Source organism: Somniosus microcephalus, chromosome 2 (genome assembly GCF_052327205.1).
Source record: "Somniosus microcephalus isolate GS21.2 chromosome 2, FLI_Smic_1.0, whole genome shotgun sequence".
NCBI lineage: Eukaryota > Metazoa > Chordata > Chondrichthyes > Squaliformes > Somniosidae > Somniosus > Somniosus microcephalus.
In genome coordinates this window covers 296,867,053-296,883,876 of record NC_140988.1, presented here as the reverse complement: position 1 = coordinate 296,883,876, position 16,824 = coordinate 296,867,053, and the positions used below count along the sequence as shown (strand labels likewise).

General features: G+C 46.3%; 1 pseudogene; it reads right to left on the bottom strand.

Annotated features, from left to right (window-relative positions):
- Positions 1–303: 303 nt before the first annotated feature.
- Positions 304–16,441, bottom strand: LOC147123465 (uncharacterized; annotated as a pseudogene).
- Between the last annotated feature and the right edge of the window lie 383 nt (positions 16,442–16,824).

Below are 16,824 nucleotides of genomic sequence, written 5' to 3'. Positions count from 1 at the left end.
AGCACTTTGTTGCACATCAGTGGGGTGCTGAATGGCCATGGTTAAGTTTTGATCTATCTTAGTTAAGGTGACATTTAGAGTGTGCAAACCATTGATGAGGGCAAGAATGAACTAGTTTGACTGCTACATTTGATGCTCCATTCAGGTGGCCACTTTTTCCATGGATGAACACATCATAGCTAAGGTCTGCGACATCATACCACACTTGCTTGAGGCGGACTCCTCCAATCTCTCTGCAAGTGTGCATAGTGCAGCTGGAAATCCTGCCAAAGCCTCACACATTTTTTTGCTGCTGCTCCAGAATCATCCTCTTTGTCGATGGCCCCCGAGGTTCAGCATCTGCATCCAGCTTCCAGCTGAGCAGAGCTGGGAGTGTCCTGCGCCCTCGATGAGGACTCTCCACTGCTGTCCCTGCCGCCACCATCTGCTCTTGCTCACATGTGATGTGTGAGAGACCAGGTGACAACACAAGTATCTGTCTTGCTGCTCCTGCCGATGTGTGTGTATCTGCGATGGTGCATAGTGTGCATGAGTCCTGTGACGGTGCACCCTCAGAGTTAGCGACCTCCTCTGAGGAGTCATCTTCCTCCTCCAGCACCACCTCCTGTGGGACACTTGATGGGCCTGTGGGGGATTAAAGACATGAATTAAAACTGTCATGGTAGGTATGTTTTAAGTTAACATTATGCACATCATCACATTTCACTGGCTGCTGACATCAAGTCAACATAAATGACGGTTGTATGCCATGTGGCTGTGTGATATTTAATTGTCACCAGTTATCTGGGAGCTCTCCATCTCTCCAACTCCGACCGCCAGGCACGCCGACGCTCCACTTATCTCCAGAGCATACTCCTCTGCAGCTGCCAGCGTGGCGATGACTGGAGGGTCACCTCCGGTTCTGTGCCTCTCCCTGGTGTTCTGTGCTCTCTTCTCCTGCAAGGAGGGAAACAAGAGACCTTTCAGTGAAAGCCATGAATGGATGGATGGACAATATCTGTTGAGAGTGACTATGAGGGAGAGGCGTGATATTGCATTAAGATGAGGGTGAGTGTCAGTGGTGGATGGACAGATGGGGATGTGAGGAAGTGCATAGATAGAGATGGATGGGTGCACCTGCAAGGTAGGTTGGTGTGAGGAGTGATGTGGAGGAGTAGGCTTGGGAAAGCTGAGTGAGGGGGTTGGGTTGACATGCACATTAGGATGTAGTTGAATGTGCCATTGTACTCAGCTTTCCTGCCCTCATTAGGCCAGTAAAGTGCTTCCTGCACTGTATCTAGGAGCGCGGCACCACACTCCTGCTGCTGACCTGCTCTGCGATTTCCAGCCACGTCTTCTTGGTCACTGTGCTGGCTTCTCCCTCCCATCAGCAAGGAATAATATCTCCCTGCGGGCCCTTACACCTCGCAGCATCAGGTATGGGATGCATCAGTGAAGCGAGGCGCAGCCTTTGTACGCAGAGACTCCACTCTATACAGCTTGCTATGTTGCTCCCACCTCCACAATTCTTCATCTGTCATCTTTGTAGTGTTCCTTCAAATATCTCAGCTGAAATAGACCCATGCATGTCGTCGTATCACGCCACTCATGCTAATTGGTTAGGAAACACGGAAGTCAGATGCAAATGCAGTGGCTGGGTTAAAAAGCCACTGACAGACATGCTGCAGCTACTTCCGGGCTTCCCGCATGCTACCGACCACCCCCCCACCCCCCGCCACCGACCCCCCACCGCTCCCAGCGCGTCGGCAGGACAGCGCATTCTGGACACCCTTTCTGAATTAGTTGAAGTGTCACCTGATATCTTTCAGTTTAAGAATTTATAAAGCATGGTAAATAATACACAGCACAGAAAATATTCAGTATGAAATGACATATTGCAAATATATATTTAATTCTAAACATTATACTTATACAGGTATCAATGATATAACATATTGATCCATATCTTAGATAAGTATGCATACATAATAATTCTTATTATATTCTCAGAGTATTTTCATTTTTGTCTCTACAGATTAGGAGTTTGAACCACCTGCACTGCAATTATTGGCCGTGAAATTGGCTGTGTGGTTGATAGTGAGGAAGAAAACTGTAGACTGCAGGAAGATATCAATGGACTGGTCAGGTGGGCAGAAAAGTGGAAAATGGAATTCAATCCAGAGAAGTGTGAGCTAATGCATTTGGGGAGGGTTAACAAGGCAAGGGAATACACAATAAATGGTAGGATACTGAGAAGTGTAGAGGAAAAGAGGGACCTTAGAGTGCATGTCCACAGATCCCTGAAGGTAGCAGAACAGGTAGATAAGGTGGTTAAGAAGGCATACGGGATATTTTCCTTTATTAGCCGTGGCATTGAATATAAGAGCAGGGAGGTTATACTTGAACTGTACAAAACACTAGTTAGGCCACAGCTAGAGTACTGCATGCAGTTCTGGTCAACACATCACAGGAAAGATATGATTGCACTAGATTGTACAGAGGAGAATTACGAGGATGTTGTCAGGACTGGAGAATTTTAGCTGTGAGGAACAGAGGAGGCTGAGGGGAGATTTAATTGATGTGTATAAATTATGAAGGGCCTAGACAGAGTGGATAGGAAGGATTTATTTCCCATAGCAGAGAGGTCAATAACCAGGGGCATAGATTTAAAGTAATTGGTAGAAGGATTAGAGGGGAGTTGAGGAGAACTCTTTTCACCCAGGGGGTGGTGGGGGTCTGGAACTCACTGCCTGAAAGGGTAGTCGAGGCAGAAACCCTCATTGCATTTAAAAAGTACTTGGTTAGGCACTTAAAGTGCCTACAGGGCTATGGCCCAAGAGCTAGAAAGTGGGATTAGGCTGGATAGCTCTTTTTCGGCTGGCATAGATGCAATGGGCCGAATGGCCTCCTACTGTGCCATAAAGTTCTATGATTCAGAGTCTATGGCCGTGAAATTCGGTATGTTAGTGCCTCCCGTTAGCGCCTGGTGGGGGCGCTAATGGGCGCTAAGGGGTTAGTGCCCAGGTGCGGCAAATGCAACTACGCCTGCGGACCCCATAGAACAACCTGAAGGATTAAACATTCCTCGCAAACAGTAGACAACCATCAGCTGTCTCAGAACTGGTCATGGTAGATGCTGCCACCTTCTCCATAGATGGAAGATTAAAGCATCCCCATCATGCAACTGTGGAGCTCCTAATCAGACCCTGGAGCACATCATTGAGCACTGCCCTCAGAGGAAATTTGCAGGCAGCCAACAAGATATCCATGCTGTTACACCAGAAGCTTTGGCCTGGATATCCAACTTAGATATTGACATTTGATTTGTTTTGCAACTACCGTACGAAAGAAGAAGTTCCAGTTTAGCGCTGGCGCTAACTCTTAGCGTCTGGGTCTCTAGCGCCTTGCAGATCGTGACGTCATAAAGTGCGCAGCACCCCACTATCGTCCCAGATGGAAAATTCACTCATGCCCCCTGCTTTATTGCCTCGCACCGACAACGCCAGCTCGAGGAGGCATTGTGAACTTGGCTGGCTGCTTCGGGAGCGGTAATTAAAGGGAATGCTTTTCAGTTAGCACAACCTTTATTATTTGCACCAGTCTGGTGCCTGCACAAAGTTTGTAATGTTTCATTGGTGCAAGATGTCCAAGCCCTCCACTTTGTGAGAGTGTTTGGGGCTGTACTGGCAGTCGCCCAGGTCGCCTTGCAAAACAGAACTGACGACAACTAGCTTGTGCAGCATCATTGGCCCTTCCCTTTAAGTGAGGGAAGAAGCCTCTGCAATGAAAGAGTGCCGTTTACAATGCACTCGAAATTCTTTAGCGCTCTGCCGCTACCACCCCGCTCTCGGACTTTAGCACCCTAAGAGAAGTGGTTAGCACTTGAGGACAGATTGGCCAAGGAGGTAGGTTTTATGCAGCGTTTTAAAGGAGGAAAGAGAGGTAGCAAGGCAGAGAAGTTTAGGGAAGGAATTCCAGAGCTTAGGGCCTAGGTGGCTGAACAAATGGCTGCCAATGGTTGAGTGATTAAAATTGGGTATGCACACGAGGCCAGAATTGGAGGAGCACAGAGATCTCAGAGGGTTGCAGGCTGGAGGAATTTACAGAGGCAGGAAGGTGCGAGGCCATGGAGAGATTTGAAAATAAGGATGAGAATTTTTAAATAGTGGCTTTCCGGATCAGGAGCCAATGTAGATCAGTGAGCACAGAGGTGATGGATGATTGAGATTTTGGTGCAAGTTAGGATACGGGCAGCAGAGTTTCTGATGAGTTTAAGTTTAGGTAGGGTGGAAGATGGGAGGCCAGCCAGGAGAGGATTGGAGTAGTCAAGTCCAGACAAAGGCATGGATGAGGGTTTCAGCAACAGGTGAGCTGAGGCAGGGATGGAGATGGGCGGTTTTACAGAGGTGGAAGTAAATGGTCTTGGTGTTGGAGCAGATACGTGGTTGGAAGCTCATCTCGGGGTCAAATAGGACATCAAGGTTGCGGACGGTTTGGTTAAGTCTCAGACAGTTGCCAGGGAGAGGGTGGCTAGGGAACAATGTTTGTTGCGGGGACTGAGGACAATGGCTTTGGTCTTCCCAATACTTAGTTGGAGGAAATTTCTGCTCATCCAGTACTGGATATAAGAACATAAGAACATAAGAAGTAGGAGCAGGAGTAGGCCATACGGCCCCTCGGGCCTGCTCCGTCATTCAATAGGATCATGGCTGATCCAAACTTAGACTCACGTCCACTTCCCTGCCCTCTCCCCGTAACCCCTTATTCCCTTATCAGCTAGGAAACTGTCTATCTCCGTTTTAAATTTATTTAATGTCGCAGCTTCCACAACTCTCTGAGGTAGCAAATTCCATAGATTTATTACCCTCTGAGTGAAGAAGTTTCTCCTCATCTCAGTTTTGAAAGGGCAGCCCTTTATTCTTAGATTATGCCCCCTAGTTCTAGTCTCACCCATCAGTGGAAACATCCTCACTGCATCCACCCGATCAAGCCCCCTCACAATCTTATATGTTTCGATAAGATCGCCTCTCATTCTTCTGAATTCCAATGAGTAGAGGCCCAACCTACTCAGCCTTTCCTCATAAGTCAACCCCCTCATCTTCGGAATCAACCGAGTGAACCTTCTCTGAACTGCCTTGAGAGCAAGTATATCTTTTCTTAAATATGGAAACCAAAACTGTACGCAGTATTCCAGGTGTGGCCTCACCAGTACCTTGTATAACTGAAGCAAGACTTCCCTGCTTTTATACTCCATCCCCCTTGCAATAAAAGCCAAGATTCCTGTAAGAGCCATAAAAGCTTAAGAAAATACTTTAAAATAGTGGTTAAATGGCATAATACAGTTAATTTACCTGACCGACTTATTGTATTAAGAAACCCCCTATTTTCTTGCTCCAGTAGTATAGTCCGAGACACCCCCTTCATTCTTGCCACAATGGAACAGTCCCTAAGCCACACATGGGTGCAGCCATTTTACAGTTTAAACTGCACGTGGTTGAAGGAGGCAGAAGCTGTGAGGTTTGGAGCAGTACAGTTTTTGACCGTGTTCGTTTATACGTATTTGCTTTGTAATTCCGTTTGTTAAGTGTTATAGTAAACAGTTTAAAAGACAAAGCTACGTTTGGGAACGTTTTATTTCGACACGCGTCTACTCGTTGTTAAAAACCCCACAGCTCAGTGGCTGCCTGTTTGAAAACTAAGAAGCGCCACTACATTAGTCAAAAACTTGCTCCCTAAGAAGGAAGGGACGGAATCGTCGGCGAACGTATACCCGAATGGTCACGGAGCCAGACGACAATATAAGAAAGCGAAGGTACAGTGACTGCTACTTGCTTTGTTCATTCTATTGAGAAGCTAAATAAGAGCTGCGGGTAAAATGGCCGAGGCCTTACGGAGCCAGGAGCTTCCATCAGCCAGAAAGATTGCTGGCCAAAAGAGGGAAATAAAGCTCACCCCAAAGGCAATGGAAGAGAAGTTACATAGAAGCATAGGTGCAAGGAAGGCTAAATTAGCTCAGATAACTGGAAAAATGAAGATAATCGATCGTCTCATGGAAGATAATGCTAATATTAAGAAAGCTGAAGACATGATGTATTACGATTTCTCCAAGCTGCATGAAGAATTTAATGTACTCAATGAAGATGTATTAGCACTTCTGCCTGAAGAAGAGGGAAATGCTGATCAGCACAACTGGTTTGATCTTAAATCAACCAGCATTAAGGACTATATCAAGGCCACGGAACAGTGGATGTTAAAGATTCGTCAAGACGCTGATACAGCAGAGAAAGATAAAGTTGACGATGAAGTCGGACCAGACGATAGCATTTCAGAGACTTCCGCCAGACCGAGCAAAAATCGAAAAGAAGGTAGCTCTGTTTCTGGACGCAGGTCAGTCGCTTCTACCACAAGCTCGTCGCGACGCATGAGAGCGGAGGCCGAACGGACGGCGTTGATGGCGCGCGCAGCATCTTTAGCGGAGAAGCAAGCTCTTGAACGGGAAGAGGCCCAACTGCAGGTCCAAGAGGCCCAACTGCAGGCCCAACGGGCCCAGGTGCAGGCAAAGAAAGAACAGCTGGAGATAAAAACAGCTATCGAGGTCTCAGGCGCCAGGTTGAGTGCGTACGAAGATTATGAAGGCTCACGGGACGGCGGGAGCCACTGCCAGTCAACGTCGTCACATAGAGTTGGATCCAGGGCACCTTTAGGAGTTACAACAGAGCCCGAAGGCAATCCCCTGGCATTACGGCGTGGAAGAGTGGCCTCTCCACTAACAGGAGCACGTGATGCTACCCCAGACGTCAGACGGTCTAGACTAGACCCTGCTGATGACCACCAGAGGCCTGAAGACACAGGGAGAAGCCTATACCGAGTGATGCAACGTCAGAACAAAATTACAGAGATGCTTGTAAAACAACAGAATCTGTTTCGACTCCCTCAAAGAGACATACCAGTGTTCCAAGGCGACCCACTCAAGTATAAGCCCTTCATCAGATCCTTTGAACAAGCCATTGACTCCAAAACAGAGAGCAGCAGTGATAAGTTGTACTACCTGGGACAGTACACCAGTGGTAAGCCACAAGACCTGGTCAGAAGCTGTGAACACATGAGACCGGACCGGGGATACATAGAAGCCAGCAAGTTGCTGCAGGAGCACTATGGTAACGAGCTGAAGATAGCCACTGCATATATCGAAAAGGCTACCAAGTGGCCACAGATCAGATTGGAGGACGGAGAGGCATTGAACGCATATGTTCTTTTCCTCATAGGATGTCGCAACACCATGGAGGATGTTGAATTCATGGAAGAGATGGACAATCCTACGACTATGCGAATCATCATCTCTAAGCTTCCTTACAGGATGAGAGAACAATGGAGAAGAACAGCCTTTGAGATAATGGAGAGACGGAAAGGTAGAGCCAGGTTTGCAGACTTAGTGAACTTCATAGACAAACAGGCTAAAATTGCTAGGGACCCATTGTTTGGAAACATCCAGGATGTCAGCCCGACCACCGATGGAAGAGTGAAAGCCAAGCCCGTTGAATCAAAGACTCTCAGGAAAGGTGGTTCCAGGGGAAGCAGCTTTGCAACTATCGTCACCCAGGCCGAGGAAGAAAGGCCCCAGAACTCATTTCCCAAAAAGAGCAGCACAGTGACGTCTGCTAATGCCTTTCAGAAGCCATGCTTATTCTGCCAGAAGAATCATACATTGGATTTCTGCAGCGACATCAAAGCACAGCCACATAAGGACAGAATTGAATTCCTGAAGTGCAACGGCCTATGCTTTGGATGTCTCTCTCAGGGGCACCTGAGTAGAAACTGTAAGCAAAGAACAACATGCAGAGAGTGCACTCGGAAACATCCCAGCCTGCTGCATATCCATAAAGAAGAACAAGTCTCTAAGAAGAGTGAAGAAAACAATACCGACGAGAAGGTTGTTTCAAGTGCTCTGGTGTCGCTAGAACCAAAGACTTGTGGACTCACTGGGGCCGGTGACAGTGATTGTATTCTTGCCATCGTACCAGTAAAGATCAAGTCTAAGAGGAGTGAGAAGCTTGTGGAGACTTACGCCTTCATGGATCCAGGTAGCTCAGCAACGTTCTGCACAGAATCACTCATGCGACAGCTGAACGTTAGAGGCAGAAGAACAGAAATCCTATTACGCACCATGGGTCATGAGAAGTCAATGCAAAGTTATATCCTGTCAGACCTAGAAGTTTGTGGACTTGAAGAGAAGGACTTCATAGACCTGCCTAATGTTTTCACACAGAGGGAGATTCCTGTTAGAATAGGGAACCTAGCCCTGCAGAAGGATGTGGATAGATGGCCTTACCTAGAAAAGGTGCGTCTCCCATACATTGAAGCAGAAATTGGCCTATTAATTGGAACCAATGCCTACAAAACTATGGAGCCATGGCAGGTGATAAACAGCAAGGATGACGGACCCTACGCCGTCAGGACAGCCCTTGGATGGGTAGTCAATGGACCGGTAAGGAGAGATGATGGCCACAAGTCGAACAAGGAGGAACGACAAAACGTCACAGTTAATCGCATCTCTATCGCAAGCATTGAAGAGCTGTTGATACAGCAGTTCAATGCAGACTTCTCAGAACGCAGCTGTGAGGAAAAGACAGAGATGTCACAAGAAGACCATCAGTTCATGGGTTTGATGACAAGGTCTACACAGTTCATTGATGGCCACTATCACATTGGTTTGCCACTGAGAAGACAGACCGCGAAGATGCCGAACAATCGCTGCATAGCAGAGCAACGCGCCATCAGTCTAAAGAGAAAGCTGAACAAGAACCCCGACTTTCACGAAGACTACAAAGACTTCATGAGAAACATCACAGCGAAAGGCTATGCTGTAAAGGTGCCCGAGGAACAGTTGAACAGAGACGATGGAAGGGTCTGGTACATTCCTCATCACGGGGTGTATCACCCAAAGAAGAAAAAGATCCGTGTAGTGTTTGACTGCGCCGCCTCATTCAGAGGAACTTCACTGAATGACCAGCTGCTTCAAGGTCCTGATCTTACTAATACCCTCATTGGCGTCTTGACTAGGTTTAGACAAGAGCTCGTTGCCATGATGGCAGACATAGAATCAATGTTCTACCAAGTTAGAATCCCTGATGAAGATGCTGATCTTCTGCGCTTCCTTTGGTGGCCAGATGGCGACGTTAGTCAAGCGATGGTGGAATGTAGAATGGCCGTACACTTGTTCGGAGCCACATCATCTCCCAGCTGTGCAAGCTACGCTCTCAGAAAAACTGCAGAAGATGGCAAAGGCAAAGCACCATCAGAGGCTGTGGAGACAATCTTCAGAAACTTTTATGTCGACGACTGTCTGAAGTCCGTGTCAACAGAAGACGATGCCATCGCACTGTCAAGAGACCTTAGAACTCTGTGTTCGAATGGAGGATTCCATCTGACTAAGTGGATAAGCAACAGCAGAGCAGTTCTAGCTTCTATCCCAGAAAAGGAAAGAGCCACTGAAGTCAAAGATCTGGACCTGAGCCACGATGTCCTTCCTATCGAGAGAGCTCTTGGTGTACAATGGTGCATCGAGTCAGACACGTTCAACTTCAGGATAATGGTGAACGAAAGACCATCCACAAGACGAGGGATTCTCTCCGTGGTCAGTTCCATCTACGACCCTCTTGGATTCCTGGCACCACTCATTCTGCCGGTGAAGCTGATGCTACGAGAGCTGTGTAGAGACAAGAGAGGATGGGATGAAGATATCCCAGAAGGTCAAGCTCAGAGATGGCACAGATGGTTGGCAGATTTGCAACAACTTTCTAGCTTCAACGTCAGTAGATGCATCAAGCCCGCGAGTTTTGGAGTTACAAAGACGGCTCAACTACATCATTTCTCGGACGCCAGTGAGGACGGCTATGGCACGGCTACTTACCTCTTGCTGACAAATCAACAGGGCCAGAAACATCGTGCCTTCCTCATGGGGAAATCCAGGGTGGCTCCGCTGAAGCAGGTCACCATCCCGAGACTGGAATTGACGGCAGCGGTTGTTGCAGTTAAAGTTGACCAGGTGATGCGGAAAGAGTTACAGCTCCCATTAGAAGAATCTGTCTTCTGGACGGATAGCACGACGGTGCTGAAGTATATAGAGAATGAGAAGATACGCTTCAAGACCTTCGTAGCAAACAGAATCTCATCCATTAGAGAAGCTACACAGCCATCTCAATGGAGGTACGTAAACACCTCATTAAACCCAGCAGATCAAGCCTCACGAGGATTGAAGGCTGAAAACTTCATGAGGAGTGAAACTTGGATACAAGGCCCAAGTTATCTGCTGGAAACAGAGAGATCATGGCCAGAAAGACCAGATATGCCAAGTCAGATTGCTGAAGACGACGTCGAAGTCAAGAGATCAGTCACAGTAAATCTCATAAATACGAAAGAGAACTTTGACACAGTGAACAAGCTTGTTAACCATTTCTCAGGATGGCACCAGTTGAGGAAAGCAGTTGCATGGTTTCTAAGGTTGAAAGAGTTGCTGCTACACCTGAGCGGTAAGAGAAAAGAGTACCGAGCCACTATCAGTCAGTCTGAAAGTAACCCTGATAAGCAGAGAATGCTTCTACAGCAGTATACGCATCACCACAAGACTACATTGGGCAAGAATTCATTGACCGTGGAGGATTTGGCCAAGGCTGAGAAGGAGATAGTTCGCTTCAGTCAAAGACAAAGATACCCAGAAGAAATCGAAGCTCGACAGCGAAATACTCCAATCAAGAAAGGTAGTCATATCTACAAGCTGGACCCTACACTGCAAGATGGAGTACTGAGGGTGGGAGGGAGACTAAACAAATCTGCTATGCCAGAGGAGGCCAAGCATCCTGCTATCCTTTCTAAGGACCTCCGGGTTGCTACCCTCATTCTTCAGCATATACACCAGAGTATTGGACACAGTGGGAGGAATCACGTGCTTGCGAAGCTAAGACAAAGATACTGGATTCCAGGAGCTAATTCCGTAATAAGAAAAATACTCTCTGAATGCATTGTTTGCAGACGGTTACACGCTAGAGCTGGGGAGCAGAAAATGGCAGACCTGCCTGAAGACCGTTTGTTACCAGACAAGCCCCCATTTACAAACGTAGGGGTGGACTATTTCGGGCCTTTCGAGGTAAAGCGAGGACGGAGCCTTGTCAAGAGATATGGTGTGCTTTTCACTTGTTTGACCATCAGAGCTGTTCATATTGAGGTGGCACACACGCTTGACACTGATTCCTGTATTAACGCCTTGCGGCGCTTTGTCTGTAGAAGAGGACAGGTGTCCATTATGCGTTCTGATAATGGCACTAATTTTGTCGGAGCGGAGAGAGAACTACGGGAAGCTATTGAAGGTTGGAATCAGCTTAAAATACAGGAAGCCATGATGCAAACAGGAATTAAGTGGATCTTCAATCCTCCGGCTGCATCCCACCACGGAGGTGTCTGGGAAAGACAGATACGCACCGTAAGAAAACTACTCAGTTCTGTACTGAAGCAGCAAGCGCTTGACGACGAGGGACTCAAACCGTTCTGTGCGAGGTCGAAGCCATCATTAATGACCAACCGATAACTAAGACATCAGATGATCCCAATGACCTCGAAGCCCTGACTCCGAACCACCTGTTGTTGTTGAAAACACAGCCAGCCATGCCCCCGGGAGTCTTCAAAAAGGAAGATCTGTATGCCCGTCGGAAGTGGAGGCAAGTTCAGTATATGTCAGACCTTTTCTGGACCAGATGGACAAGAGAATACTTACCTCTGCTACAGGAGCGTCAAAAATGGCCCAAAATAAAGAGGAACTTCATTGTCGGAGACATTGTCTTAATTGTGGATGATTCAGCCCCTAGAAATTCTTGGTTGATGGGAAAAATAATTAAGACCATGCCAGACTCCAGAGGCGTCGTTCGTCGCGTTTGTTTGCAAACCAAGACCAGTACCCTGGAAAGACCGATCACAAAGCTCTGCCTGCTACAAGAAGCAGCGTGAAAGGTTCCCGAACGAAAAAAGTGGACACTTATATTGTAAATATGTTGAACTCATTAGTTTATGACTCTTAATGTTTGAGTAATTGACATGTTTCATGTGCCTAGTCAATTAGGGGCCGGAATGTAAGAGCCATAAAAGCTTAAGAAAATACTTTAAAATAGTGGTTAAATGGCATAATACAGTTAATTTACCTGACCGACTTATTGTATTAAGAAACCCCCTATTTTCTTGCTCCAGTAGTATAGTCCGAGACACCCCCTTCATTCTTGCCACAATGGAACAGTCCCTAAGCCACACATGGGTGCAGCCATTTTACAGTTTAAACTGCACGTGGTTGAAGGAGGCAGAAGCTGTGAGGTTTGGAGCAGTACAGTTTTTGACCGTGTTCGTTTATACGTGTTTGCTTTGTAATTCCGTTTGTTAAGTGTTATAGTAAACAGTTTAAAAGACAAAGCTACGTTTGGGAACGTTTTATTTCGACACGCGTCTACTCGTTGTTAAAAACCCCACAGCTCAGTGGCTGCCTGTTTGGAAACTAAGAAGCGCCACTACAATTCCATTGGCCTTCCTGATCACCTGCTGTACCTACATACTAACCTTCTGTGTTTCATGCACCAGGACCCCCAGATCCCTTTGTACTGTAACACTTTGCAGTTTCTCTCCATTTAGATAATAACTTGCTCTTGATTTTTTCTACCAAAGTGCATAACCTCACACTTTCCAACATTATATTCCATCTGCCAAATTTTTGCCCATTCACCCAGCCTGTCTATTGTCCTTTTTCAGGTTTTTAATGTCCTCCTCACTCACTGCTTTCCCTCCTATCTTTGTATCGTCGGCAAACTTGGATACGTTGCACTCGGTCCCTTCCTCCAAATCGTTAATATAGATTGTAAAGAGTTGGGGTCCCAGCACCGACCCCTGCGGAACACCACTAGTTACTGATTGCCAACCCGAGAATGAACCATTTATCCCAACTCTCTGTTTTCTGTTAGATAGCCAATCTTCCACCCATGCCAGTATATTGCCCCTAATCCCATGATTTTTTATCTTGTGCAGTAATCTTTTGTGTGGCACCTTGTCGGACAAGCAATGTGACAAATCAGACAGTGGAGGGGTCGAGAGTGATGGTGGTGAGGTATTCATCAATGTCAGTGGATATGACACTGCCTGACGAGATACACCTCCTGTTTCCAATTTTGAGGAGATGAGGTCACAGAGCTGAGATGAGGAGAAAGTGCTCACACATTTCTTTGTTCCTATCTCCAAGGAAAATTCCATCAGAGACATTTGATTTTTAAAAGCATAGAGGAATTACATTTCACTGTCCACACTGACATAGTTAATGTAGAAAGGATTGCACAGGGAAGTATGCAAAGCTCTTTCATCACCTTGAATCGTGTGCTAGGTTTCTGCTTACCAGAAATTCAGTCCATTATATAGACTTTTCAAAACAATATGGTTGCAGCATGGCAGTTAGCTATATTTGTTAAAGTAAGTGACAGGCTCTGGTATGCAATCTCCCTCATTCTTGGTCTTAGTAGGATGGTTGCTGAAATATAATCTGCACTGTGTCTTGGTTTTGCTGACATAGGGATTGGAATACATTCAGCTCTGAGTGTTGGTTTGGCTGAAAGTAGGGTCGGCTTACAGTCTGCTCTAAGCAAAGAATTAACAGACATTCAGGATGTCATCCAGATTGGTCTCAGCCAAGAACTGATTGCCTGGCTGCTTTGTAAACTTTTGTACTGTTTAACTTGGGACCTGTTAAGGCAGGATGAGGGTTCTCTGGTTTGTGTCATGCCTGTGCTGGTATCAGATCTAAGCTACATGTCATGCAGCTTTGAAATGAAACGGAAAAGTCATTGCACCTGAGAGAGTGGCAACCATTAATGGTACTGCCCCATTTATATTCATATTATATTCCCTTAATGTGAAGCTTAATATGACTGCTTTGTTTGTTTTAGCAATGTTACGTGTAGTAACACGGAAAAGTCACAAAGCCATCATGTAGTGGGAAGGAATCTCATGCAAGGATACATCTTCTGATCGAGTGCAGAGCTGGCACAGGGCCCTCGAGGAAAGGCACACTCTAATCTTTAAGAGTTGCATTGATAAAGGTGTGATATACTATTTCTTCTTGAAGTTTATGGTTAATAGTGCTTTTTGTATTTTTTGTGAATTTTACTGTGATCTTAATTGTAGTTTTTGTTTAGCCCTTCTCTTTTGTATTATTTTACCTTACTGTCCCTTGGTTTTTCAACCAAAGTATTGTTGCCAGCTGCAAATTTAGCAGCAGAATATAAATATCTGAGGATGGGGACTCCTTTGAGTATTCATCTTGCACACAGAAATTTGGAGAAGGAATCTTCAGCTGCTTCATCAATGACCTTCCCTCCATCATAAGGTCAGACGTGGGGATGTTCACTGATGATTGCTCAGTGTTCAGTGCCATTCGCAACTCCTCAGATAATGAAGCAGTCCATGGCCACATGCAGCAAGACCTGGATGACGTTCAGGCTTGGGCTGATAAGTGGCAGGTAACATTCGCACCACACAAGTGCCAGACAATGACTATCTTCAACAAGAGAGCGTCTAACCACTGCCCCGTGACATTCAATGTCATTACCATCGATGATTCTCCCAACACCAACATCCTGGGGGGGTCACCATTGACCAGAAACTTAACTGGACCAGTCACATAAATACTGTGGCTACAAGAGCAAGTCAGAGGCTAGGTATTCTGTGGCGAGTGTCTCACCTCCTGACTCCCCAAAGACTTTCCACCATCTACAAGGCACAAGTCAGGAGTGTGATGGAATACTCTCCACTTGCCTGGATGAGTGCAGCTCCAACATCACTCAAGAAGCTCGACACCATCCAGGACAAAGCAGCCCACTTGATTGGCACCCCATCCGCCACCTTAAACATTTACTCCCTCCACCACTGGCACACTGTTGCTGCAGTGTGTACCATCTACAAGATGCACTGCAGCAACTCGCCAAGGCTTCTGTGACAGCACCTCCCAAACCCACGACCTCTACCACCTACAAGGAAAAGGGCAGCAGGCGCATAGGAACACCATCACCTCCAAGTTCCCCTCCAAGTTACACACTATCCTGACTTGGAAATATATCGCCATTCCTTCATAGTCGCTGGGCCAAAATCCTGGAACTCCCTCCCTAACAGCACTATGGGAGTACCTTCACCACACGGACTGTAGCGGTTCAAGAAGGCGGCTCACCACCACCTTCTCAAGGGCAATTAGGGTTGGGCAAGAAATGCTGGTCTTGCCAGCAATGCCCATATCTCCGGAATGAATTTAAAAAAAAACCCTTGCTTTATCCCGCCTTTGGTGGTAGAGCCATCAGCCACCTCAGGCCAACTGTCTGGAACTCTCTCCGTAAACCTCTCTGCATCACCATTTCTTGATTTCGTGAAGTATTTTTTTGACATCCTGCCAGTTTCTAATGTCTATCTATATCTTATTAAAAATTCTTACATTTGTGTGCAATTCCTGTCCACAAAACCTGCTGTCACATTTTTTGTCAACTTTTTCCCATTATAAATTCTTACGTTGATTTTAATGATGGGTTTTGTCCAGGTAAACCTGTCATGCTGTAATTACACAATCTGGCCACTGGCTGGGCTGTGAAGCAAATTTATTATTTTTTCTCAGAGTTCCATTGCTATCTTGTTTTTTCCCCCCCAGTAATTTTCCTCCTCAAGTCAGTGAGTTTTGTCCTTAATTTTAAACTTTTAAATATTTTAATTTACTATTAAAGGCACTATTAACAATGCAAGTTCTTTCTTTTCTTTCTATTTATCTAGGAAATATATTTAAACTTTTTTTCAGGGCTTGCTCTCTCCCAGCACAGCTCCCAAACATATTGGCTCCCTATTAGGGGCCTACACTGACTCCAACGTTCACACACTTTTCAACCTGACTGCAGGTTACTGCCACAGCTCACGCTTGTGGCCTCAATGTGCCTGTGACCACCTCCCCAGTCCTCAAAATGGCTGCTCCTGGGGAAAGTGACCTACTGATTCGCTCTGGTGACCTGTCTAATGAAGCTGTGCATCGCAGACTGTAACATGCAGGAGCTGTCCCCTGTAGATGACTGGAAGGAGCCAGTGACAAGGAAGTTAAACACTGTGGTGACTTTGACAGCCACTGGCAAAGCATGGCCCCCTGGTCTCGCAAGTAGCTGCTCCTGTTGCAGGAGGCTGCAGAGGCCTGCAACAGGCTGTCTGAAGGAGCGCAGCCTCCTGATGCACTGCTCTTTAGATAGATCCAAAGAAACTGTCTCTTGGCATGTACACCCTGCGTGCTGAATATAGCCTCCTAACAGCAACCCCCTCACCTGCTGTCTTCTAATAGGCCCAGCTGATTCTTGTGATGGTTGCTGCTACTCCTTTTCATCCAACTGTTCATCAAAATGACATTGGTCGTAATAGCAGCCATGATAAGCAGATAGTGCTGACAGGGAAAGGCAAAGAATCTCAGAAACAATTAATCTAGAAGCTGTAAACTCTCCTGGCAATCCAAACAACACCATGGCACATAGACCTTGTGATCCAATAATCTGCAGGTGAGTATCCCTTTAAATACTGCGTTAGTGGTTATGAGGGATCAATCCCGCTGGACTTTATTGCTAAGTTAGGTGCTGGGCGGGACTTCCGTAAAGTGGCTTTGAGGTTGAAAGGATTCACAAATTTCATGTCTTCCCCCCGAAGATTTACTTTTGGTTTATTAAAGAAACCCTGGTTGGACTGAGTTTGGAATCCAGGGCTCAACAAGATGGCTGCAGTCAGCCTCATGGCCAAGGCCTGTAAGTTTCAGTTTGG